At 34.3% G+C, this 27,775-nt stretch overlaps 1 pseudogene; it reads left to right on the top strand.

Moving 5' to 3' along the window:
* Window positions 1–2,387: 2,387 nt before the first annotated feature.
* LOC116876619 lies at window positions 2,388–16,606 on the top strand (annotated as a pseudogene).
* The last annotated feature ends 11,169 nt before the right edge of the window (window positions 16,607–27,775 follow it).

Genomic DNA, 27,775 nt, shown 5'->3' with positions numbered 1-27,775 from the left:
TCAGAACCCACTGAGTAAATTAAGCAGTGAGATTTCCACACAAACAGAGATGGTACTAAATATCACAGTTTTTTCCTGGATAATTTGAATTTAGAAATGAAAGTAATTGTCAATTGACAGGGACATTTTGAGCTAAAAAGGTGCTTGAAAATATTCTATAAGATGGCAGTAGCAGGAGGGGCTATACATACAAAAGAAAGCTATGAATAATTAAACACTAAGCTAACTGAAGGCATGAAATAAATAAATAAATAAATAAATAATAAAAAAAAAAAAGATCACCTGGAATGGAGATGGCTGGTGACTACAAAAGTGGAAATGAAGAAAAATAGAAAGGACAGCGATGGAGGCGGGATCTGAGACACCATGATTAAAGTGGATCAAAAATACCCTATTGCTGAAGACACAACAAAATACTTTAGTGACTGAGGCTCAGTCTCTATAGCTATGGTAAATTTTTCACATACATGAACTACTGAAGTTTTTGACAGAGACAACTGAGTGATGATTCCAGGCTGTGCATAAATTTTTGGACATCTTTATTTCTTCTAACAAAACCCCATTGTTTGAAGGAGCCTGAGTGGATAAAACACAGAGTTCATAGAATTATGCCAAGACATTTGGTTTCATTAGAAGGCATGAAGTCTCTATCTCCATTTAGGGGAGTATCATGAAAGCATTAAAATGATTTTACAGAATGCAATATACCATGTATTAACAAATCATTATATCAACACCTTACTGTAATTTATTATTTGCACATTAAAAGTGAGTTTCCTTTTGGATAATATAGATATTTTCACAATATTGTCTTTTCATCAATGAACATGTGATGTCTTTCCATTTATTTTTCTCTTGAAATTTCTTTCATTGGTGCTTTATAGTTTTTAGCATACAAATCCCCCTTAGTTAAGTTTATTTCTAGGTATTTTATTCTTACTGATGCAATTATAGAGGGGGTTGTTTTTGAAATTTCTTTCTTGGATATTTTATTGTTAATATATAGAAAGGCAACTGATTTCTGCATATTGATTTTGTATCCTGCCACTTTACTGAATTTATGTATTATAACATTTTTTTTCTTTTTGTCATTGTTAAATTTTATTTATTTTTATTTTTTAGTGGAGTCTTTGAAGTTTTCTACATATAAGATCATGCCATCTGCAAACAGAGATAATTTTACTTTCTTGTCTAATTGCTTTGACTAGGACTCTTACTACTATGTTACATACAAGTGGTGAGAAGGGGAATTCTTATCTTATTTTTGATCTTAGAGAAAAAGCTGCCTTTCACTACTGAGTTAGGATGCTACCTGTGGGCTTTTCACATAATGTCTGTATTATAATCTATAAATTCAAAGCAATCTATAGATTCAATGTAATCCTTTTCCAATGGCATTGGGGTGCCTGGATGGCTCAGTCAGTTAAGTGTCTGCCTTCAGCTCAGGTCATGATCTCAGGGTCCTGGGATCAAGCCCCACATTGGGCTCCCTGCTCAGCAAGGAGTCTGTTTCTCACTCTACCTCTCCCTCCTGCTTGTGCTTGCTCTCTCTCTCTCTCTCTCTCATGTTCTCTCTCACATTCTTTCGCAATTAAGTATAATCTTAAAAAATAAAATTCCAGTGCATTGTTTACAGAAATGGGAAAAAAATCCTAAATTATGGAACAAAACATCCTGAATAGTTAAAACAATCTTTAACTGGAGACATTATATTTCCTGATTTCAAAATATATCACAAACCAAAGCAACTACAACAGTATGGTACTGATACTAAAACAGACATGTAAACCAATGGGACAGCATAGAAAGCCTCTTGAGTAAATAAGTCTCTTGAATAAATAGTTCCAAAAAGTAGATATTCATGTGCAAAAGAATAAAACTGGGCTCTTAATTTACAACATACACAAAAATCAACTCAAAATGGATTAATAATTTAAAACTAAGACCTTAAAGTGTAAAACTTCTGGAAGAAAACCTCATGGGATAACACCTTGACAAGGTTTTCACAATGGTTGTTCAGATGTGGCATCAAAAGCACAAGCAACAGGAGCAAAAATAAACAAGTGGGACTTCATCAAACTATCAAACTTCTGCAAAGTAAAAGAAACATCAACATAGTGAAATGCAACCCAGGAGTGAGAAAAAATATTTGCAAACTATATCTGACAAGGGATTCATATCCAAAATATATATCTTATATTTCAATAACAAAAAACACAAATAAACTTTTAAAAACATGTTTAAAATGGGTCAATAATTTGAATAAACATTTCTCCAAAGAAGACATACAAATATCAGGCCAATTTTTGACAAGATGCTCATCATCGCTAATCATCAGAGAAATGAAAATCAAAGCCATCATGACATAACACTTCATAATTGTTAGAATGGCTGTTACCAAAAAGGTAACAAGTGAGGATGTAGAGAAATTGGGACCCATATGTAAATGGATTTAAGTAAATCCATTTTAAGTAAAAAATAAGTAAATAAAAAATAAGTAAATAAGTAAAAAACTTAAATTTAAGTAAATTTAAATAAGTAAATGGATTACTTATTTTTTCCTAGAGGAAGACAGGGAAGCATATGTTTGTGTACATTGTTGGTTGGAATGTAAAATGGTGCAGAAGCTATGGAAAATAGTATGAAACTTGCTAAAAAAATTTAAAAAATAGAACCACCAAAAATAAAGATAAAAACAGAACTACCTTCTGATATAGCAATCCCACTCCAAGGTATATACACCAAAGAATTAAAATCAAGATCTTGAAGTGCTATCTGCACTCCCATGTTAACAGCAACATTAGTCACAATTGCCAAGGATGTGGAAACAACCTAAATGCCTATTGATGGATAAGGGATAACAAAAATTAGGTATGTAGGTATATAGATAAAAGGAAATCTGTTCATCATTAAAAAAGAAGGAAATCCTGCCATATGTGACACCCTGGATGAAACTGCAAGGTATTCTGCTAAGTGAAATAATCCAGTCATAGAAGGACAAAAATACTGAATGATTTCATTCATGTGAAGTATGTAAAAATAGTCAAACTAATAAAAATAGAGTAAAATGGTGATTGCCAGAGGTTGGGGTGATGAAGAAATAAGGAGCTGTTTGTTGTTCAACAGGTATAAAAATTCAGTTACTTGGAGGACAAATGTCTGGAGGGGCACAGTGGCGATAGTTGTATAATGACAAAAACGTCCTTAATGATAATAAACTGTACACTTAAAAAAGGTAGTAAATTTTATGTTATGTGCATTAATCATTTTTAAGTGAATTTCTGAGATGTTAAATAAATTTTCCAAGCTTACCAAACTATCAAATGAGTGTGAAAGCAAATTCAGTTTCTCTGATTCTAATTAAGACGGTCTTATCAAATATATTTAATTACTATATAGGCTCTGTGGTGAAGAATCAGTAGATTATGAAACTGTGAAAGGTGCTTTGTTACTGAGAATGATAGTTTCTTATCTATGATTATAATTTAATTTGAAACAATCAGATGTAAACTTACTTTAAGGAAATTCAAAGCAAATTCAAGTATAGCAGCATTTACTAACAAGCAGAGTCATCCCATTATCTATTATGGGCATTTTTCCTTTCAGTGTAAATAATGCATAGATGTTAAGGATCATCACCTACCTATAGTCTGTGAATTCAGATGAAAGGACATAGTTGTCACTTTGATCTTGACAGAAGGTAGGAATGTCATGCTGTTCAACATCCAAGCCCTCATTGGCTAAAATGTCACCTCATCTATGGGAGCAATCTATCTATTGCCTCTATAATCCACAGATTATATGGAACCTAAAATTGTCCTTGAACTGATGAAATTAAATGCTTACTTAGGAATACGTCATATAAATTTATGATGCTAATAATTATCCCTTTCATCATGAGTACCTGTAGCACTTAAAGGAAGAATAATTTCTTTAAAAGCATACAACCATTTTCATTTTTTTTAATTCCATTTAATAAATGTTGGCATTTTGACACAAAACTTATTTTTTCCTAGAGGAAGACAGGGAAGCATATGTTTGTGTATCTTATAGTATATAGATAAATATAATTAGCATTGAATTAAGCTGCCATATTAACATGACCTATGTATGTGTTTGTAATTTAATTGCAGATAACTAAAAGATTCATTTATCAAATTTTCTGTGCAATATATACATCATTCTGTAAAAAGGTGAGGGCTTGAAAAAAAACAATCCCAGAAATCATGGGTCTATCCTTGTCAGTGGAAACTGCCTTGATACAACAGATTGTTATACTAACCACAGTCTCCATAACCTCAGGTGAACTATATTTAGCCATATAAAGCTGGCAACATTTTAAAAATTATTCAGGGAAGGGCGCCTGGGTGGCTCAGTGGGTTAAAGCCTCTGCCTTCAGCTCAGGTAATGATCCCAGGGTCCTGGGTTCGAGCCCCGCATCGGGCTCTCTGCTCAACAGGGAGCCTGCTTCCCCCACCCCTCCTCTTTCTGCCTGTCTCTCTGACTACTTCTGATCTCTGTCTGTCGAATAAATAAATAAAATTGTTAAAAAAATTATTCAGGGAATGTTTAAAATATTGTGGACATAATTTGAACATATGATTTACAGAGAAAGGTCCAGATATATAATAAATTATTTTTAAGTCACTAGGTAAACAAGGCTTGTACAAATGGATTATTACTTAGTAATGGCTTTTAAGAAAAAGAAAAGTAAACAGCAGACATTCTCTGCTGTTTCTACCAGTTATTTCTCCTTCTCTCTTTGCTGCCAGAACTCTGACTTTGCTCGGTGCATATTCCAGTCATGAACCAGGATTTTTAAGCCAATTAGGACACTGTCACCCATGTCTCATATTTTAAAGATTTTATTTATTTATTTGGCAGAGATCACAAGTAGGCAGAGAGGCAGGCAGAGAGAGACGGGGTAGGGGGGAAGCAGGCTCCCTGCTGAGCAGAGAGCCTGATGTGGGGCTCGATCCCAGGACTCTGAGATCATGACCTGAGCCGAAGGCAGAGGCTTAACCCACTGAGCCACCCAGGTGCCCCTCATATTGTTAAGTTTCCCAGCCTCTCCTGCAACTAGAAATACCTAGTTAAGCACATTCCAGCCAATGGATATAAGGTTAGGAATGCTTGTGTGCTTCAGGGGATAATAAATGTTTTTCATTAAAAATAAATAAATAAATAAATAAATAAAGGAACAATGGAGGAGGAAAAACTTTTACTCCATATGCCTCTGTCCTGTTTGGGACATTGGTGTTTTTGTTGTTGTTGTTGTTGTTTTTTTGTTTGTTTGTTTGTTTGGGGGGGTGGGGGAACATGTGTTTTTGAGGAGTGTTTAAGTTATCTTAAAACTCTCCAGGATTATATTTCTTTGACATTGGAATTCAACACAAGGAATGTTTGGAAATCACAAAGGATGATTTAGAATCAGGTAGGAAACCTAGCATCCGGCATTCGCCAAGATTTAGATTTGGAAAGTCATTTTACTTGGTTTCCCAATATATTCTATGAGGAAATTAAACAAATATAATTTCATATAAACAACCTACTTCCTAAATTTCTGGTTGAATGAACCTAAAAGAATGAATACTCTGAGAAAAAATCAAATAGACCTGCCATTGTGTGGCTTAAAACAAACAAATAAAAACTATTTAACAGTTTGCCATAGTTCAACACAAGTACATCGTGGGTACTTTGAACTTGAATTTGAAATATAGGTAATGTATTTTAACTGGACAAATTTGTAGGGAAAAATGCAATCTACTTTCAGTAGACCCATTACCTTTGTTCAAACACTCATCAAAGAGAAATATGAGCTTAAATGGGTAACAAAATTTTAAGAACATTCTTAACAAAAGAAACAAAAAAGCTCTATGAATCAAAATGAGTTAGTGCTAAGTTACAATTTAACTACAAAGCACCTTAGCAAGCTTTTCATATTTTTGAAGATACAATATTAAAACATACTTTTCAATGTAAATTTACCTAGATTTAATTATCCTGAGCATGAAAAGATCTACCCTTCTGTAACCTAAAGAAAGCAAAAACTAATTTTTAAATATTATCCTAATGCTGTGATCAATGGTTCTTTTTAGTCTGCATAATTGTTTATCATTTAAACAATATTATAATAAAGTACAACTTTCCCCCCCCCCCCGGACATTTCCTAATTACTTCCACAACAAATATTTTCCAATGATGGTTAATTTTATGAATCATCTTGACTGGACTAAAGGATGCCCAGATAGTTGGGAGAACATTATTTCTGGGTATGTTTGTGAGGGTGTTTCTGGAAGAGATCAGCAATTGATTTGGTAGACTGAGTAAAGAAGATCATTATCCCCAATGTGAATGGGCATAATCCAGTCCCTTGTGGGTCCAAATAGAGCAAAACTGCCAATATTTATGCATACACTCTGTCTCTCTCAATCTCTCTCACCTTGAGCTAGAATGTCTATTTTTTTTTTTTTTCTTTCCTAGGACATTGGAGCTCCTGGTTTTTGGACCTTTAGACTCTGAGATTACACCAACAGCATCCCCTCACACACACAAGCACACACACAGCTGGCTCTCAGGTCTCTGGCCTCTGCCTGGGAGTTACACCATCAGCTCCCTTGCTTGTGGACACTTCAGACTTGGACTGAATAATACCACTGGCATTTCTAGTTTTCCACTTTGCAGATGACAGTGGGTGGGATTTGTGCCCTCCATAACTGTGTGAATCAATTCCTACAATAAATCCCTTCTTACATATGAAGAGATTATACATCATCTATTATATATATATATGTGATTGTATATCATCAATAAAGAGATTATAATATATAAAGGATTATATATCCATAATACAGATGTACAGAAATATCTTATTTTTTGTTTCTCTCGAGAATCCTGAGTAATAAAAGCTCATTATACAGTTCAGCTTAATGTATTTTGAATACAAAGTCTCATTTACCTTTTCCCGAGGATTGTATCATATTTCAATGGCATTAACTTTTTAATTGCTTTTATATAAAATGGATAATGTTCATAGTAGCTGAAATGTTTGTTGGATAAGATGATTCAGATTAAAAAAATACTTTTTCTTTTGTAGCTAATGAAATACAAAAAATCTATTTATAATACTAATTAAAATTTCAAAACAATTTGCTGAGGACTTATTTTTGGTTGTCCTGAGTATATGGCTAGAATTTGAATGTATACCTATGACCGTGGATTCTCTTACTTAAATTGCAGAAGGTAAATGGGGAGGCAATTAATGGAAAAATTTATATAAGTAGAACTGTTTCCAAATCTCTACCTGGACTCCTTTCCAGCAAATAAAATTAAGCCACCTAAGAACCTCAATGGTTTTTGTGTGTGTGTATGTTTTGGGTTCTTTTGGTCCTTCTAGTTAACTCAAGTTTGAAAGACTATCCTTTTTTCCCTAGCCAAACATGAAATTTTGTCCCTTTTCCACATCCCCCAAAAAAGTGTTAATTAAGTTATTTTTTTCCTGTGATAAGAGCCTCTTATCATAGTATTTGGAAAATTGTAACTCTGAGAATTCCTTTACAAAATCATTCATCACATTAACTTCCCCTCCAGCAGCTAACTTTGGGAATTTTGTGGACTGTAATGGCACAGATGCATCATAGTTTGTGGAATGGAAGCTGAGTCATTTATTTTAGGAACTTAAAGAAAAATTAATTATTCAAGAATTAAAGACAATCTAATAGAATATATTACGGTGAAGTGATTTGAAATGCTATCCTTTTTAAACTATGTGCAAGGCATAAGCCATATTTCCATTTTGCAATGTATAAGTTAGCCAAAATCTTTTCCTACAAGATCTTCCCAGTTTCTTAGTTCTTTAATTTGAACTATTTCTTCTAGGCTGGGATATGTGTGTGTGTGTGTGTGTGTGTGTGTGTGTGTGTGTGTATGTGTGTTCAATATGGCAGGGAACTGGGGAGGAGCTCACAAATAAAACACTTCCCAGATCCTTGACAGTTTTCACAAAATCATTACTTTGTATTTCTACTCAAAGGTGATTTACATTCAAAGAAAATTCCAGGGTCATGCTCATGCTCTTTTGCCTCAGAACTTCAATTCTTTTCTAAATTTTTCATTATAAATTTGGTGGCCAGCTTATTTGCACATTTGTGTAGTTAGATTGTTTCTCTTATCTCTATGGCTTTTCCTTCTGAATGCCTGTGAAATACTTCATTTTACTTTGATTTTAACAATCTGAGAAATAACTATTTCAAACTCCATCCTTCACTCATGATTTTGCACTTTCAAAGAAGTTGTGCCATTTTAATTACACATTCAGTTTATTTTTCATTTAAGGAACATCATATTTTATATTTCACTTAAGGAAACTTAAAATAATAAATCTTATATTTTAGACTTAATTTCTCTTTTTTTTTCTATTTTCTAATTCTTTGGTATAACATATCCAAATGTTATAACTATTAATTTATGTGTTATTAGGGCGCCTGGGTGGCTCAGTGGGTTAAGCCTTTGCCTTCGGCTCAGGTCATGATCTCAGGGTCCTGGGATCGAGGCCCGCATCGGGCTCTCTGCTCAGCGGGGAGCCTGCTTTCTCCTCTTTCTCTCTATGCCTGCCTCTCTGCATACTTGTGATCTCTCTCTCTCTGTTTCAAATAAATAAATAAAATCTTAAAAAAAAAAATTATGTGTTATTATATTTTGTAATATCATAGGATTTCTTAAATCACAAATGTTTACTAAAGTAGTCTGAAAATTGTGTGCCTTGGATCTGCAGGATAAGAAAATAAATTTAAGATATTTTAAAAATAATTTATAAATATTAAAATGTCAAAAAATGTTTAGTGGGTTGTGGTTTTTGCTATTTTCTTTCAATTTAATGATTATTACCAGCCAATGATCAATGAATTATTAACTCTTCAAATAATAACATCGCAATTCCATGCCATGATGTTATTTTTTATAACATCAGATGTAACTTTTAAAGTGCACAGGAGATGGGACCAAAATTCTGCTCAAGTATTAAAGATGGTTTAATTTATCTCTAAATAGTGCAATGCAATATTTTGCTCATACCGGAATATTAATGTACCTTCAATGAGAGAGTTGCAATTTTTTTTTAAATTTTATTTATGTACTTGAGAGAGAGAGAAAGAGCATGAGAAGGGAGAGGGTCAGAGGGAGAAGCAGACTCCCTGCTGAGTAGGGAGCCAGATGTGAGACTTGATCCTGGGACTCCAGGATCATGACCTGAGATGAAGGCAGTCGCTTAACCAACTGAACCACCCAGGCACCCCTAGTTGCAAATTTTAATCATGATTTTTCTTGAGAAAAATATGAAATAAGAATTTTTCTAAAAAACAAAGTAAACACTCAATTCTTGATGTAAGTACACAAACACAAAACATGCAGCAATCACAATCATCAAGATACCTGAAGCTTAGATACTGGTTTTCTTCTATAGATTTACTGTGTCCTAGCTAATGATAAAGTTCTGTTTCTATGAAGCTATATGAAGAAAATTCTCTAGTAATACCCAGCCAACCTCCTGGAGAGAAACATGCTGGCGAGTGACAAGCCCCAATACACCTTTACCTAAGTAGAGCTTACCTTGACCTTGGAATTTCTGTTTTCAACAGTAAGAAAAGCTGTCAGCCATTTCAACATCATTCATGTGGATACAAACTGACTTAATGGAAAGTAATAAATGCATAAAAAATTTTGATAGCTCTTCTAGAAGCTTTGTGTGAAACAGATGAGATAAAAGGCCTTTTAAGAATAAACTCCTAAAGTAAATTGGACATGTGAGAATGAAGAAAATATGTTAGGGATGATTGATGAGGGGACTTAGAATCTTATCCTTGGGAAACTATGTGTAGGTGGAAAAGTGACCCAAGCCTAAAGTGTTCCAAGTAAAGTAGCTGAACTCTCTGTTTCTAGGAATTTAAGATTTAATATGTGACAAAATTTATGATGTTACAAAATTTAAAATTATTATTTTTCTCCAGTCAGTAGCAGCAATACTGTACTTATACTCCTTTCAAGAATATAAAATAACCAGGCTTTGGGGAACTTCATAGCTAAAGTACCAAAATTAATCTCTGAGTTCTATAATATATTTGCTGTAAAATATAATCTTCAAATTTTATATTCATGTTGTATTTAATTTTGTTATTTTAGAGAATGGACAAAAATTATAATAGGTTTAAAAAAGGAAAAAATGGATTGAGTTTGTCATTGTTGCACAATTAGAATCGAAGTTTTTCTGTTTTTTATTTTTTTTTCCATGAATATATTCCCTAGACTGGAGAAGTATGATGTTACATTAATAGAAAGTCAAGAGGTAGGCCATTGAATTTTTCAACTATTTCAAAATACAAAGTATATTTATATGCAGGATGAGAGTAACTATAAAGATGAAACATTATAGTTTGATTACTATAAAGATTCAGTAACATTTGTTTGGGGGTGGGGAGGTGTGTGTGAACCAGCAGCCAACAGAGGTATTGAGAGTCATGACAATAAAGCATTTATTTATTCATGTATTCAAAAAATATTATGAGCTCATGTATTCCAATTTTTCAAAAAAGTTTGTTAATAAATTTAAACATGCTTATATTCTGTAGGAATTTCTAAACCTTATTTTTGGGAAAAATATTCACTATGAATTGCCAAGTGGAACCAAGAATATGCAACACTTCAACCTTTTCCAAAGGGAATCTCTAGGAACTAATGTTTTTCATAGCAAAGACTTGGGGGCATTGTTAGATGAATTAATCCTTACAACAAATCTAAGGAGATAAGTAGTATTATTATCCAATCATTTTGATGAAGTAATTTAGTTTAGAAGATTAATTTGTTCAAGTTCATTCATGCATTAGTAAGTAAAAAAATTGGGACTTGCACCCTGGCCCTCCAACTCTGTATCGTAAATAAATCTCACTACATAACAGTGTACTTAGAACTTAAAGTGCCTACTGCATTAAGACAGCTATGAAAGTGGAAGTTTTCTATATTCAAAATAACAATAATTGGCATAGTAAGATTGTACTGATTCTAAACACCTGAACAATTGTAGCAGACTTTTGGAGTGTTAACTCTTTAAGTGTTGATTAATTTCTCCCTGTCCTTTGGAATTGATATGCTGAGCATGCACGGATTCAGCCAGCTGAAAATGAGGCCCTATGGGATTGGCACCACACACCCTTTACCTCATTATCATCTTGTTTCCTGTTACTCTCTACCTTATTGACTCTGTTTTGATCATGTTGATCTCTGTGATGCACAGTTTTACCCAAAGGTTTACATATAAGTCCTGCTGATTTTCTGACCTATAAATCAACAGACAAAGATTCACCCCTAACTACCACCTTCCACCTTTCAACTATAGGGTAACTGCAATAACATCTTAAATGTGAAAGGGGAAATGGGGTATAGTAAAGTTCCTGGTCACTTACAAAATCTACCAGATAGATTATGAAGTCTGCCTTTCTCAATGTTAGAGTAACTTCTTTAAAGATACTTGAATCTACTCTAAGATAGATCTGTCATGGTCCTTTTGCCCATGTTTAAAATAAAAAATGAAGAGGATGCCTTTCCTAGAGCAGAAGAGTTTTAACAGCAAACTCCTTGTTGGTCAGGTTTTCAGACTTAGATTTTGTCTCAGGAATTGGGAAACAGCAGGCTTTGAAGTTAAAGTTTTTTGGACAAAACAATTTCCTCAAAAACTCAGGAAGCTCCTGATTTATTTTTATTCCATTCAGTTCCATGTGAAAGAAATTCCAATACAATCAAACCTCTACCTGGACTATTTCTTAAGCCTGGATGACTCTCTTTTATTTACTAACATCTATACTCATTTTAATGGCAGCTACCTCAAGGCCATCTGAAAAAAAATAGGTTGAACGAACAGACAATATACATAATCTGATCTTTGCAGCTGGGTTGGCTACCATTTTATATCCAAGCACATTGATGTGTAGGCACCATAATCTTATCAACTGTTGTTCAGTGGACAGAAGCAGTTGGCTTTTATAACCCTGCAAGACTCAACTTTAGTGGATTCTCAGTCAATTTAGATTGCAGCTGCAGTCAGACTACTCCTTAGTAAAGTGGTTTCCCCTCCCTCTGCGTTCTGGTTTGTTAATCTGGTTTGTACCAACTTGCTAAACCAGGAAGGAATTAAAAAGAAATACCAATACTAGAACTTTTTTCGCCAGCTTTGTAGATATCTATCTCCCACATTATTTCAGTGAAAGTGATTTGCCATGACAGAACAATATGTGTCAAAATATTTTTATTTACTTCCAATACCAATTCTGATTATTAATTAAAGTATGGTGCTGTAACAAAGCTATTTAGTGGTCCAAACAAGCTAGGCATTGATTTTTTCTGCCAAAACTTTCACAAAATAGATGACTATTCCAGGGAAGGGAGGTTGCTCTGTTCCATGAGTTTATCCATAGATCTTGGTTCTTTTTACCTTATGACTCTAACATCTTATAGGGCTTTCTCTAAGCCATAGTTGAAGGCCAATTTTCAGCACAACATCTGAATTCCAGTTTCAAGGAAACTTTCATCCATGAAAATGCAAAGTTGTTCAGCCAGTTTGGGAGATATTTTGGCAGTTTGTTAGAGAGATAAACATAGTCACACCAATTTTGCAGCTAGGCATTTATGCAATTGGGTTTTTAAAAAGGACTTCTTTACTTATTTATTTATTTACTTGAAAGAGTGAGTGAGGTGAGGGTCCCAGGGAGAGGGGCAGAGGGAGAGGAGAGAGAGAATCCCAAGCAGGCTCACCACCAAGCATGGGACCTAAAATGGAACTTGATTCCACTACCACGAGATCATGACTGGAGCCTAAATTGAGACTCAGATGCTTAACCAATTGAGCCACCCAGGTGCCCCTATCCAATTGGTTTTAAAATTCTGATTTCCACATAGGAAACTAGAAAAAAATGTCGAGCAGCTTTATTCAAAATTGCCCCGAACTGGAAGCATCCAAAATATCTTTCAGTGGACAATTACATGAACAAATAGTGATATATCCTTACAATGGACTATTATCCAGCAGCAAAAGGAAATGAGCAATAAGCTACACACACAAAAAAAGAAAAACCATGGAGAAGCTTAAAATGCATATTGATAGGTGATTCCAATTATTTAATACTCTGGAAAAGGCAACAGTACAGAAAGGGTAAAAATAAACATCAGATGGCTTAGAATGTGGAAAGAGAAGAACAGGAAAGAATAGGGAAAAACAGGAGATTTTTTAGGGGAATGAAACTATTTTGCATGATATTATAATGTTGGAAACATGGTATTATGTTTGTTAAAACCAATTATAGCTCACAACACAGAATGAACCTTAATGTATACAAATTAAAGAAAATATATCATTTACGAGGTTGGAGGATACTCGAAGCAATTCAGACTATGGGAAAAGGATGTCACTATATTTACAAATATATGAAACAACCTCAGTGAGTTGGTGGGTGTGGGTTGGAAGAAGGAATTAAGTAATTTTGGAAATGGGAGATACATGTAATCGTAAGGCAAAGGAAATTTATAAAATTACTGTATTCTAGCTAATTAAATTATTCCCATCAAGGTAACAGTTAACAATTCTGATACTTCTATACTTATATACTGAGTTGGAAAAGGAAGCTAAATAACAAATAGTAGGAAGCAGCCTACTTTGTTGGAGTAGGAATTCACATAAAAGCAAGAGCAGGAGGCTATAATGGTTCCTCTGGAGGCAATGGATTAGAGCTGGCGATATCAATAAGACCTAAGTTAGAGTAAAAAAATATAACAATTCTAAATATTTATGCACCCAACATGTGAGCACCCAAATACATAAAACAGTTAAAAACAAACATAAAAGAACTGACTGATAATAATACAGCAATAGTACGGGACATTAACACTCCACTTATATTAATGGGCAGATCATCTAAACAAAAAGTCAATAAGAAAACAATGGCTTTGAATGACATACTGGAACAGATGTTTTGAATAAAGATATTCAAATATTCCATCATAAAACAGCAGAATACACATTCTTGTCAAGTATTCATGGAACATTCTCCAGAATAGATCACATATTAGCCAACAAAACCCAGCCTCAACAAATTCAAGAAGATTGAAGTCATACCATGCAACTTTTCTCACTGTAAGCTATGAAGCTAGAAGTCAAACACTAGAAAAGAATCTGAAAGACCAGAAATACATGGAATTTAAGTGAATGGGTCAGCAGAAAATCAAGGAAGATAAAAAAAAGTACATGGAAACAAATGGAAATGAAAACACAATGCCTCAAAACCTTTGGAAGGCAGCAAAAGGGGTCTAAGAGAGAAGTGTATGGCACTATAGACCCACTTCAAGAAGCAAAACAAACAAACAAACAAAAAGAAAAAATATCTAGACATATATGACATATATGAAGAACACACAGCTAACATCATCCTTAAGGAGGAAAAACTGAGATATTGTCCCCTAAGGTCAGAAATAAAACAAGGATGTCTACTCTCACCACCTCTTTTCAATGTAGTACTGGAAGTACTAACCACAGCAATCAGAAAACAGAAAGAAATAAAAGGCATCCAAATCAGCAAGGAGGAAGTCACACTCTCATGGTTTGCAGATGACATGATACTCTATATAGAAAACCAAAATTCTCCACCAAAATATTTCTATAATTGATAAACAAATTCGGTAAAGCTGTAGGATACAAAATCAATATACAGAAATCTGTTGCATTTCTGTATACTAATAATGAAGCAGCAGAAGGAAAAATTAAGAAAACAGTCCCATTTACAATTAACTAAAAACAATATGATTGCTAGGAATAAACCCAACCAAAGAGATGAGAGACCTGTACTCTAAAATCTATAAAACAGTGTTGAAAGAAATTGGAGACAACAACACACATACACATACACACACACACACACACACACACTGAAAAGACAATCTGTGCTCATGGATTAAAGAATAAATATCATTAATATGTTTATATTCCCCAAGGCAATCTACTCATTTAATGAAATCTCCATCAAAATTCCAATAGCATTTTTCACAAAAGTAGAACAATTCTAAAATTGTAACCAAAAGAGCCCCAAATAGGAGCGCCTGGGTGGCTCAGTCATTGAGCATCTGCCTTCGGTTCAGGTCATGACACCAGGGTCCTGGGATGGAGCTCCGCATCAGGCTCCCTGCTCAGTGGGACAGGACAGGCCAAATGGCAGTTGCTGCTCGGGAAGGGGACGCACATCCTCTTGGGGCCTTGCCTGTGGGGACCCTTGTCAACAACGTGGAGAGTGAGCCAGGCGGGGGGCCCAGTATATCCGAGCTGCAGGGACGTGTGGTGTGCTGCTACAGAAAGTGAATGGGACGGCCATCATCTAGCTGCCCTCCAAGAGGCAGATGCAGGTTCTGGAAAGGTGCATCGCAACAGTAGGCCGGGTATCCAACGTCGACCACAACAAACGTGTCATCGGCAAGGCTGGGCGGAACCGCTGGCTGGGCAAGAGGCCTTCCGGTGGACTATGGCACCGCAAGGGGGGCTGGGCTGGCCGCAAGATTCCGCCACTGCTTCTCCCTCTCCCACACATCCCTGCTTCCCTCTCTTGTTGTTTCTCTCTCTGTTAAAAAATAAATGAAGATTAAAATTTAAAAAAAAAAAAGGAAAGAAGGAAGGAAGGAAAAGAGAAAGAAAGGAAGAAAGAAATAAAGAAAGAAAGAAAGAAAGTCTTAATTATAGAGAACAAATTGATGGTTACCAGAGGGGATGAGGTGGAAGGTTGAGTTAAACCATGATGGGGATTAAGGAGTGCACTTGTCATGATGTATGATATTGTTGAATCATTATAACACTGTATGTTAACTAACTGGATTTAAAATGAAAACATTTTTTAAAAGACCTAAGTTAGAGTTGGAGTTCTCAGATAATTAACAATATATAATTAGGTCCATATATATACTTATTTTTATATAAATATATACAGGTTAGCTTATGCACATATATTTGATGTGTTTGATGAAAGAACCTAAAAGAAATGGCTCTTCAGTAGAATTTGCATAATAAGGATCCAGATCCTATTTCCAGAACTCCTTGTATAAATGGCTGATTCTAGGACCAGGTCTGCAAACAACACAAGATGAACCTGGAGCGTCTTATCGTGCCAGAAATTTAAAAGGTTCTCAAAAGTCCTTCAAAAAATATCAACACCGATGGAAGCACATCAAAAGGGCTTAAGAATCAACTGAAAGAACACGAAATAGTCAATACTAAAAAAATTGAGCAAGAAAATTTTGGAATTTGATTCAAAGTATAAAATACTTATCACGAGGCCACACTAATCATTTTTTCTATAAAAAAGTAAATACATAAATGAGAGAGATGAGAAAAAAATTTCCTATGCAGAAGAATTTCAAGCGATGTATGCAGATTCGGTCATCAAGGAGGGCTACCGTAAGTTGCACATAATGATTTTCTGTCAGATTACAGTATGGAAACAGGATGAAGATAAGAATAACAGTACAGAGGACCAACCAGGAATGCTACCTCAGCCGGGTAATCAAGGCCAACATAAACAGTCATTAATCATGTTGATATGATGCTTTCTTTAATTTTGTGATGAAAAGGACACTTTATCTCTATCGTCTTCTTCCCCCAAACACGTAACTGTGGTCTATTCATGAAAAAAAAAAACCACAAATACCAATAGAGGTTCATGCTCAAAATAGTTGAGCAATAGTCCTCAAAATTTTTACCACCATGGAAAATGAGAGATGTCTGAGGAGATATTGGCCAAAGAGTACAAACTTCCAGTAATAAGAAGAATATCTTCAGGAGATCAAATGTGCAGCATGGTGACTATACTTTAAAATACTGTAAAAAGTTCTGAGAAATTGACATAGCTAGCAGGATCCTAAGGAGACATGGCAACTAAATGTAACAGGGTATCCTGGATGGAATCCTAAAACAAATAAGCAGAAAGAACATCAAGTAAAAACCAAGGAAATCCAGGGGCATCTGGGTGGCTCAGAGGGTTAAAGCCTCTGCCTTGGGCTCAGGTCATGATTCCAGGGTCCTGGGATCAAGTCCCACATCAGGCTCTCTGCTCAGCAGGGAGCCTGCTTCCTCCTCTCTCTCTCTCTGCTTCTCTGCCTACTTGTGATCTCTGTCTGTCAAAATAAATAAATAAAATCTTAAGAAAAAAAAAAAACAAGAAAATCTGAATAAACTGAACTTTAGTTAAGAATAGTATATCAATATCTGTTCAATAATTATAACAAATATACTATACTAATATAAGAAATTTATAAGGGTGGAAACTAAGGGATAGGTATACGGCAACTCTATTATTTTCTCAATTATTCTATAAATCTGAAGCTTTTCTACAGTATAGATCTGTAAAAACATTTAATGACCTCAAAATGGCCCACAAAGCCATTCATAATACTGACACAAGTCTTTCTGTGAACACCTTCCATTGCCGGCCATTTTCACAGTCTGCCCCTACAACAATAGCTTCCACACTGGTCTTCGAGGACACTTATACCTGCTCCCACCATAAGGAGGACATGATGTGACTTCTGCCTGGAACATTTTTTTTTTTTTTTTCTATAGACATCTTCTTGTATCCTTAGTTCTTCAGATCTCTACTTGAAAATCGCTTTGTATGACAGAAACTTCCCTGATGATCCCCTACAAAATAAGATAGTCTCCTTAGCCCATCTCCAGAAATTCCTATCACTCTTTCTCAGTTTTATTACCTAGCCTTCATAGAATTTTGCATTATTTGGCATGTTATGTATTTGCATGTTTACGTATTTAAGGTCTGGCTCCTTCCACTAGCATATAAGCAGCATGTGGGGAGGAATGTGACTGTTCTGTTCACTGTTGTATGTGCAAAATTTAAGAGTATTTGGTTTATGGTTGCCATCCAGTAAATGAATGAATGAAGCATGCAACAGACTGATGAATGTAGGCAGAATCTCTACAAATTTACATTAGCATATCTAATATATACGTAGAAAGACTATCTTACAGCAGAACTTTTAATATTAACTTTCTCCTTGCTTGTCCTTAATTTCTGTGAATTTTGCAGAGTTTAAGTTTACATTTTATATCTGTACAACACTTTATAATACTTCCATTATGACAGCTGCACTAGGCATAATGCTGTTTGCAGCACAGTGTGAATCACAATCTGGAATATATAATGTTTAAATCTCTGACTGAACTGGAATATATAATTTAGCAATGTAGTAAAAAATGTGCATGAACTTGGCATTAAAAATGACAATAAAATATTATTACCAAGCAGACTTTTGGAGACTTCTTGAGTGTGTACTAGAAAGGAAATGCTTTACTAACACTCAGTTCATGAACTTTATTGCAAAAAATCTGACAATTGGATTACATGGTTGTGTCACAATTTGAAAGTAATATCAAAAACCAGGAGGATGTGAGATATGAGAGATAAAATACTAAATATGCTTCCTACTGAGTATTCAAATCAAATGTGTTTTAAACACGAAATGAACCCATAAAATTCCATTTTAATTTTCTTCCAACCATAGAAGCTGGAGAAAAGCTGTGCTGTAGTTTGAATATGCTGAAATTAGTCACTGCAGAGGCTAAGATGTAAAACAAGTGATCTGGAAACACCCATTATTGAGAGACATCTTTAAACAATGAAAAGTAAGATACATATGACATTTCAAGTGTTACTACTAACATTGACTCCTTGCAACTAAGATATTCACAGTACAAGGAAATAAAAAAAACCTCTTGCAATGTTGAAAGGCTATTATATTCTTCAGACACATCACAACAACCTGATATTTCTCAACTTATGTATTTCTCATTAATATATTTTACTGCTTTAAGATTTCAGCAAAAGTTCTAAGGTTTGGGTTTCAGAAATTCCAGGTGCTTTTAATTATTCAGTGTATTGAAAATATTATAGGGGCACCTGGGTGGCTCAGTCCTTAAGTGTCTGCCTTTGCTCAGGTCATGATTCCAGGGTCCTGGGATTGAGCCCCGCATCGGGCTCCCTGTTCAGCAGAGAGCCTGCTTCTCCTTCTCCCACTCCCCCTGCTTGTGTTTCCTCTCTTGCTGTATCTTTCTCTGTCAATTGAATAAATAAAATGTTTAAAAAAAAAAAAAAGAAAATATTATATTAAGCCTCTACTGGAAAAAATAAATTGGTCATTGGATAAATATTACTATCATTCAAAAAATGTTGATGGAACATACATTATATTTGTTTTAAGGAAATGTTATTATTAGTCAAGAAATATTCACTGAAAGGCACCTGGCTGGTTCAGTCAGTAGAGCATGTGACTCTTGATCTCAGTCATGAGTTCAAGCCATATGTTGGGAATAGAACTTACTTAAAAAAAATATATTCATTTAACATCTACTCTGTTAAAGAAAATTGCATAGAACCAAAATTTAGAGAGTTAATAGAGAAGATAAATTTTATAAATAAATGTTTACAAAGAAGAATATTTTGTGCTGCATCACTGTCTTTGTATATTTATAATAGAAAAAATAAGTGTGATTGCACACAAGATAGTTAATAAACATGAATTTCTGGCAGTTATTTCTAAACCCAGACTTAGAGATACCACCAAAAAGAGAAGGAATTGTACGTATATAAAACTGCAGTAAACATCATTAGGAAAGTCCACGGACTGAGAAAACTTGGAGAAGTGACAATGGAGTAAAAGAACAAGGAGGAGGAGTAGGACCAAAACCAATGGGAATGGGTTGGCTGGGTGTTCTGGGTATATTCTTCTCTTTATTCTATATTGCCCTGGGTAAATCAATACCCACCGGTCAGAACTATGAATTAACTATTTTTGTGGTAGTTTAAAAATATATCCACAATTTTCTTGACGTTCTTAACATCAAAAGGCAAAGTCTAATTTCCTTCTTCTTAAATATGACTAAACTCAAGTGACTGACTTCAGACAATGCAGTAATGTGAAGTCATGATGTGCGACTTCAGAAACTAGGGCAAAAAAGTCTGGGGCTTCTTCTATCTTTGATTGCTTTCTCTGGGGAAAGCTGTTATGTCGTGAGGATAGACAAGTAGCGTATGGATAGGTTCAATTAGCAGGTATCTGAGACACCTGCTAACAGCCAGTGATGATCTGAGGCCTTTTGCCTATAGCCATGTGAGCAAGCCATTCGGAAGCAGATCATTTAATCCCACTAACATCCTGCCTGTAAACAAGTGAGATACTCTGAGCCAGAAGCACATTTTCAAATGTTCTTGAATTCCCCAACCACAGAAATCCTGAGAAGCTCATTTCTTTTAAGCCACTAAGTTTTGGGGTAATTTGCTACACAATGATAGATAACTATTTTCCTTTACCTTACTAAATCAGGAGCTCTCCTTAAATGACATCATTGTGACCAAAACTTATCATTATCATGGACAGATGCTTTTCCAATGTATTTTGCTCTTTTGACTTTGTCATCTGTCTTCTGGTATCTGTCATCAAAAAGTCTTTTGAAGTTGAGTATACTGAATATTTGCATTTTTTTTTTTTTTTTAATTTGAGGGCTTCTATGTATTGTCCTGGGTAAAATGGAACAGAATTCAGTGGAATAGCTTAGGACAGATAAGAAGTAAGAGAGAGGTAAAGGGCACAACTTTCAAGGTGTGATCTGGAGTCACTTAAGAGAAATAGGTGTAAAGTTTTTGGATTTTCATGGGAATTGGATATGAGTCTTTCAAGGAAGGGACTTCTTTTAAAAACTTCATTATACCAATCAAAAAATGAAGTATGTTAACATCACTGGATGTTTGTGATATATTTTATCACTAATCCATTCAAATAAACAGTGTTACTGATATCAAACTTTCCTTGACATTACAACTGTAATTCTAAATTATCTTTGAAAAAGGTACGCAATTTAGACAGATAACACATAGAGTTACACTGCCAGTACATGAAAGAAGCAGGTGTCTGGGCCAGATGACAGACCTTAGCATCTGACAAAGTTCAGGAGATGTGTTGCTTGTTACAACTCCTGTTTCCATTCACAATCTAACAGTTCACTTTCTCCAATGGCAGAACTAAGAAATTTTCCATTTCCAGTGAAAAGGAGGATTAAAGAATCTCTTTCAGCTGTATTTTATCTTGAACAGAACAAACATGGCTGAAGAAAGTTCCTATGTGCTTTTGTTTTTGATATCTTATTTAATTTTTTATAAGGATGGAATAAATATTTATGTTTTTATTTCAAAATATTACATGTAAAATACAAATATCCTTTTCTTGTTTTAAACAAATCTCATATCTACCTTTCAAAAGTATAAAGGGAAACCTAGGTTTCTGTCTTTTGAGACTTTGTAAGTCCTGAGCTTATTTTTCTATGTGCCTATCCAATTCACAGACTCAGTTCAAGAATTCCTACTAGGGTAGATCACATACCTGCAGGCTTCTTGCAATGAAACACTTCATTTCTACAAAGTCGGGCATTTTTATTTCTTTATTAATTTATTTTCTTCGAAGCTTAAACAGAAGCAAAAAAATAATATTCTAGTATTATTTTTCAGCATACATAGATCCTCTCCTTAAAGGTCATCTGAAAGTCAGTGGGTAAGATATTTAGATCAAGTCAGAGTAGCATACTACTAAGTGCCAGGATGAACAAAACAAGTGTTAGGGAGTTGAACTTTGGACCATTGGATTTTTGCAGGTTTTTTTTTTTTTTAAAGATTCTTTGGTTCCTGAACAGATTAACAAATTCCCCTTGCCTTGAGTTTATTGATAGGAAGAGATAAAGGAAAAGCAACTGGACTTTGTAGCCCACTTGTTAACTCAGAAGGCTTGCACTTTAGTTATGTCCATTCTCCTGAACCACTTTTTTATCTTTTATTCATACTGGAGTGGCAGAATCTGGTTGAGAAGCCCAGAGCAATTCATGCCCAGGCAAGTCAGAGGGCATAAGTAAACACATAGGAAGGTTTATTGGTGAAGGAGTTAGAAAAGCTATGATCTTTCTTAGGTCAATATTATCAGTCTAGTGAGAAGTTCACAGCGATAATAATACTGACTGAAACAAATGGAAAGACCAAAGTGGAAAACAAAGTAAATGTAAGCACACTTTATAAAAAAATAGTCCTAAGTAAATAAGCACGACAGTGGTAAAACATAAAGAAAATATGTGCTATACTTTTGAGTTCCACAAATTTTAGAAAAAAGCAGAACAGGGAAAAGTTTGTTGGGTCATAGCACTCTACCAGCATCCAAAAGTTGTACATTCTAGACCAACACCAGACCATCATGATATTGATTACATATGTTCTACAAAAGTGTTTATAATTCTCAATATTTTTTTTTATTTTTTAAGATTTTATTTTTTTTTTGACAGAGAGAGAGAGAGTGAGTGCACGCGCACAAGCAGGGGGAGCAGCAGGCAGAGAGAGGGGGAGAAGGAGGCTTCCCACCGAGCAGGGAGCCCAATGAAGGGCCCAATTCCAGGACCCTGGGATCATGACCTGAGCTGAAGGCAGATGCCTGATCGACTGAATCATCCAGGTGCCCCTTTCAATATTTTTTTTCTTACTGAGTTTTCCTTTTTTTAGGAAAATTGTCATCAGCATGTAGTACCAGAATTGGGAACTTCACCAAGATTTCAGGAAAGCTTGGGTTTCTTGTAAATAGATGGTCTTCATTTTTATTATGAAGCTATTCAATATAAATCAGTAGAAAGATTTATTCTTTAACATTGGCCTTCTAGAATAGACTTTTTCAAACAAATATAGATCATAGCCTAGAAATAGATGATTCTACATAACCTGACTTGGTTGTGTGGTGTAGAAAAGAAAGACATTTGAAATAAATTGGGAGTTAGTTCCAAAGTAATTTTTGGAAAGATACGCTTATATATTCCTTAGTTCAAGAGTCTTTAGAAACTGAGTCCCTGTATGGAGATTCCTGCTGGTTCTGTACCAATGTCTCAGTCATGGAATTGGATGATTCCTCTCATACAGTTTCAAAAGCATCCCAAGGCAATGTTTATCCTTTGAAGGATGACTTATCCAACACTACACCTGTCCATTTCTTTAGGAACTTCATCTGAGAGACTGATATTAAAAACTAAAAAGATCAGATGGAAAAACAGTTCTTGTAATAGTCTAACTAGTTTCTGATGTTTGATCACCAACAACTTCTAAACGTCACCCCCTCTCTTTTCTCTTCTCCTCCATGTCCTCCCATCTTCAACACTAGTCGGGGATTTAAGCAATGCAAGCTCCTGCCCACAGACAGAACCCAGCCCCATCCCCTAATCACACTAAAACTTCAAGTCAGATTCCTTTTCCTGTCTTCTCAAACAATTGTTGGACCAGTTTGAGGGGTCTGACTTGTTCTTCATAGAAAACCTTATCATGTAAGCAGTAAACCTTTCATGCTATCTTGGTGTGTGTGTGTGTGTGTGTGTGTAACATGAAGTTTTAATATCTGAACCAAATTTTGGGTGAGGGTCCATCCTGTCCCTGTGGGATAGTCACAGAGTTAATAATATTAGCAATAAAGTAGCTTTCGTTAAGGATATGTCTTTTAAATCTAATCAATCAATTCCTAAAGGAGGTTTATAATTTGTAGGAAACAAAATAAACTTGGTATTTGGAAGACTGATGAATAGGAATCAGAGCTCAGATCTATTGTGAAACTTGCCTCAACACTTCAGTCGGAGAGAAGCTCATATTTAGGTCAAGAGTCCTCAGGAGTTTAAACTGTTCTGAATGGCGGCAAGGGTTTCCTTATTGGATTTCACAGGGGCTACCAAAATTGAAGGTTGCTTACTCTCCCGAACATCACTAGAACAATCTGTTAATTTAAAAGGAGATAATTTTATTAAGTCTATTGTGACATGTGAGAACACTTTTTTTTTTTTAAGATTTACTTATTTCTTTGAGAGAGAGAGAGAGAGAATGAGTGTGGGGACAGACAGAGGGAGAGAATCTCAAGCTAACTCCCCGCTGAGCAAGGAACCTAAGGTGGGGTTTGATTCCAGGACTCAAAGATCATGACCTGAGACAAAATCAAGAGACCAACGCCTAATCTAACTCTGACACTCTGGAGAGAACACTATCTTGATAGTCATGTACATATGAATAATCTGGATAAGGCTATAAAATACATATCTATGGCATTGCTAATAGATGATAGAGACAGAGATAGGGATATGAAATAGATACATATAGAGATGACTAAAGCTGTATGTTGGAAGTAAATTGTTATTAACAAATAATATTTTTCTTAATTTTCTCTCATGCTATCTAATGTCTCATCTGTAATTTAGTATTTCCTAGTCAACTACTTTTCCTTTTCTCTTTTTGCATTTTTTTTTTTCCAGATCTCAATTAGCAAGAGGTAAGTTAGTCATACTATTCAGTTCCAGGTTCATTTTTTTTTTTTGCTTTAATGAGGTATAATTAAAAATTGTATATATTTAACATGTACAATGTGGTGTTTTGATATAAGTTTACCTTGTGTAATGATTACCACAATCAAGCTAATTAACATATCCATTATTATAGAGCTCTAAAAAGCTTCCTTTTACTTGAGGTACCTGAATGATTCTATATACCCACATCCTTAAGGTACTTAGTACCACTCAGCATTTGAATTTTTGTCAGTCTGATAAAGATAAAATATCTCAGTATTGAATTTATTTCCATTTTCCTCTGAATACTGATGATTTTGAGTAATTCATCATATAGTAGTGTTTCAAATTTCTTCTCAAAGTTTCCTGTTCTTATTTTTATCATTTTTCTTATATTCAATTTTGACAGTGGACAAATACTAATTATTAGGTTCATAATGAAATAAAACAAAAATTGTGATACCTTAAATTGAAGGTTTTACAATTTAATGATATTTTCACATATTTTGGAGAGTTAGAAAATGTCTTCTAAGATGGAAGTGCTTCTCTGTTTTGCTCTCAAAAAAAGAGATTCTAACCTTTAAATGGCAAAGTTTCAGCTGTCAAAATATATGCTGAGATGTTGGTGCCCTATTAACCTAGAATGAAAATAATTGCCATTGGCTCAAGAGCAATAGCAGGAAGTGTGGGTCGCCCTTCTAGCACCTTTGACTTTCTACAGTAAAGTAAGAGGCAAAAAACCTATGTGGACCTTAAATGTGAAAATGACTATGTTATTGATGTTTCACTTCTAAGAGAAACAGAAAAGAACTTTAAAAGTACATTCATAAAACAAGTTTTAAAAAATGTTTAAGCAATATGTTTCTCTATCATTTTCATCTCACAGTAAAAACGTATTAGCATTTTTATGATCAATTTGTTTAAAAGAATAAATCCATAGGCTAATATTTTAGAAGCCATATATGCAACATACAGAATGAACTTAATTTTTCCTGTGTAACTTATGTACATACACTTGTATATACAAGTGCATAATAATATAATTATTATTGAGTATTGATTATAATAATATTCACATAATAATCATTGATAATAAAATCAATTATATTGCTTATAAGTATTATTGATATACTAATTGATTAGCATAATAATTTTCATATTCTCTGTGACCTCATTATCAAGTAATGTATGAGCAAAGGTCACAAATAATTTTAATAATTCATACTCTATTTACACAATAGCAAATCAGTGGATTAACCTACTTGGTTTCGTAGAATTAACCCAGTCAGGAGTTTTAAAGCACTAATATTAACTCATTTTTATCTGCCAGTAATAACAATTTTGTTATCATTAGGTGGTTCAGCTGTTGGAACATAAAGAAGGAGTAGTTTTCTTTTCAAGACTTCTTAACAATTCCAAATTATGCCTGATTTACAATGTGGTTCCTAAATTTTAATAGTTATAAGTCAGTTTTGGTAATTTTCTGTTAAAATTGAAAAATCTGGAAATTAAATGCTCAAAGGTTTGAAATAACTTTTTACATTCTTATCCTCCATTAGAATACAAATTTATTTTCACAGGACTATTAATTAGGAGAGGTAGCATATATGATTTTACATTTGTCACCTAGGATAATTTCTAATAAATAGTAGACATTCAATAAATTGTTGTTTTAATGAAGAAAAATAATAAAGCCACACTGGAAAATATTTGGTTTCATCTATAATGTAATTGCATATTAAAATTTTAAAGAATTAGGTCTTACCACCTCTCAATTCCCAGGAAAGGTAGAACTGACTCAGAACTAAGGATTGCTTTATGAATGCATATCATCATTTCAGGAATTGTAATTAAGTTTGCTGGTGGAGAATATTCATCAATTATCTCCAATAGGAGTGCCAGCCTATTGTGCCAGCCTAGATGACCGAGATGCAATAAAACTCTAGTTCAGAATTCATTGGGCTAAAGTTTAGGGCAGGAAAGAAAGAGAATCCAGTCTGGAAAATAACTGAAAACTTTTTTTTTTTTTCTTCCCGTCTATTCTCATTTAAGACTCAGGTATTAAACATGGCAGTCCATGACTTTGGAAAGCCCAATGAGCAATATACATCCAGGAGTGTAAGTTCCAAGAATAATGGGAGAAGAAAACAATAAAATTTCCTTGCATGCTTTCATTTCTCCTTTGTTCTAATCAAGAGAAGTTGACCTATGTGAATTCTTTAGGGTAATTTAAAGTGCCCAGGCAAATGGTAATACAAGACCATGGCACATTAAATTTGTATATGACTTTTTTAAGATTGCTACCCCCTGAAATCTCTAGTTGGCATTATTTTAGCTGCAAATAACAAAAACTTATCTTAATCAAAATTAAAAATTAATATTTTTGTGAATAATACTAGACATCTCAAAAATTACAAGAGAGTAATTTGAATTAACAAGACTCAAGAATGAAATAAGTCTGGAATGCTCAAGGAAACTTAAATAGCAGTGTTCATCTCACTTCCAATTGGTTGGCTATTGTAAAAGAAAAAGAAAAGAAAAGAAGTGCTGGTGAGGATGAGGAAAATTGGAACTTTCATGTACTGTTGGTGGGAAGGTAAAATTATACAACCACTATGGGAAGCAGCATGGTGGTTTTGCAAATAAATAAATAAATAAATAAAAATATAATTACCCATATGATCCAATAACTCCACATCTAGGTAAGTACTCAGAAGACTTTAAAGCAGTATCTCAAAGAAATACTTGTACACTTATGTTAATACCAGCATTAATGGTGGTTCCAGAGGCTAGAGAAATGGGTGAATTCAAAGCTATTGTTTAATGAGTGCGAGTCAATTTTACAAAATGAAAAGAGGTCTGGAAATGGGTGGTTGTGATGGTTGGACAACATTATGAATATATTTAATACTACTGAACTGTACATTTAAAAATAGTTTAGAAGTGTCTAGGTGGTACAGTTGGTTAAGCATCTGACTCTTGGTTTGGCTCAGGTCTGATCTCAGGGTCATGAAAACAAGCCCCACGACAGGTTCTATGCTCAGTACAGAGTCTGCTTAAGTTTCCCTCTCTTCCCTCCTTCTCCCTCTGCCCTCCCCTTCTCTCTTTCTCAAATACATAAATAAATCTTTTGAAAAAATTAAAAATAGTTTAGGTGGTAGATTTTTTGTTGTGTGTATTTTACAATAAAAACCAGGAAAAAAAAGATTGATAATATTTCATTGATAAAAATAGAAAAACATAAGAACATTAAAAATATTTGATAATACTTAACATAATTTTAAGACAAAAATTTTAGTAAAATAGATATAGAAGAGAATGTTTTAAATTAATAAAGATTGGGTACAACAA

The sequence above is a fragment of the Lontra canadensis genome, unplaced genomic scaffold (genome assembly GCF_010015895.1).
Source record: "Lontra canadensis isolate GAN:19392208 unplaced genomic scaffold, GSC_riverotter_1.0 scaffold46, whole genome shotgun sequence".
NCBI lineage: Eukaryota > Metazoa > Chordata > Mammalia > Carnivora > Mustelidae > Lontra > Lontra canadensis.
Note: the sequence above shows the minus strand (reverse complement) of the source record. Positions and strands in the feature narration are given on the sequence as shown.